Consider the following 1,114-nt stretch of genomic DNA (forward strand, 5'->3'; position numbering starts at 1 on the left):
GCTGGGACTACAGGCGCCGCCACCTCGCCTGGCTAGTTTTTTTTGTATTTTTAGTAGAGACGGGGTTTCACCGTGTTAGCCACGATGGTCTCGATTTCCTGACCTCGTGATCCGCCCGTCTCAGCCTCCCAAAGTGCTGGGATTACAGGCTTGAACCACCGCGCCCGGCCTAAGGTAACTTTTAGAACCTCACTTTACTAAATTAAAAAATAAAAAAAGAATAATATGTACCTCACAGGGTTATAGCTAACATGTGTAAAGTCCTTAGGAAATCATTTGCCTACAGGAGGCACTCAATCCATGGTGTTAGTAAAAACGGAAGTAATACTGGTAGTGTAATGACATAGGTCCCTTAGCCAAAGCCCTAGGGTCAGACGTGTTTCAGAGCTCATAACTTTTCTGATTTTAGAAAAGTACTCCTGTGCTTATATTCAGGACTAGCTACATAATTTACAGGGCTCTGTGGTGGGGGTGGGGAAAGCAAGGTGTCTTGTTATAAAATTATTAAGGATTTCATGATGCCACAGCAGAGCTTCTAGCCAAGTGCAGGGTCTTTGTTAAGTGTGGGGCCCTGTGTGACTGCCCTGTTGTTTACATACTATCTCAATATATACCCACAGTGTTACAAATCTTTTAGAATTTGTCTAGCATGTTTTCCAGTTTTCACCAGGAATCTGCCTCCCCACCCCCCACAAAAAAAGTGAATAAAAAGAAAGGAAAAAGAAAACAAATAAATAAAATATATGTATACCCACAGCAAGGTCTGAGGACACTATTCAAACACATTAACGCTTCTCTAGGAAAATGTTTGGATATTCACACTAAATGGAGTACATAAAGACTGTAAATATCTTCCTGTCACTTCAGGTCAGATTTATCACCAACTGCGTTTACCATAAACTTAGGAAAACCTTGCAGTTTTCAGAGCATTTTGGATCTGGAATTTCAGATAAGGGATTGTAGTGGGGTTTACATTGTGTTTTCCAGGCTAGCCACACATTGGGGGTTTATGTAAAAGACCTGAAGGTCAATCTGAGAATATTGAAGGCAAGGGCAATTGGGTTCCAATCCTGTTTTGACACATAGTAGTTGTGAGACTTTAGGCAAAACAGTT

At 41.3% G+C, this 1,114-nt stretch overlaps 1 non-coding gene across 1 annotated transcript; it reads left to right on the forward strand.

The window, feature by feature from the left end:
- The first annotated feature begins 617 nt into the window (after window positions 1-617).
- On the forward strand, window positions 618-682 carry LOC115892151. Its single transcript, XR_004052038.1, has one exon. It is a non-coding gene; the product is annotated as a U7 small nuclear RNA (small nuclear RNA).
- The last annotated feature ends 432 nt before the right edge of the window (window positions 683-1,114 follow it).

Source organism: Rhinopithecus roxellana, chromosome 1 (assembly GCF_007565055.1).
Source record: "Rhinopithecus roxellana isolate Shanxi Qingling chromosome 1, ASM756505v1, whole genome shotgun sequence".
NCBI lineage: Eukaryota > Metazoa > Chordata > Mammalia > Primates > Cercopithecidae > Rhinopithecus > Rhinopithecus roxellana.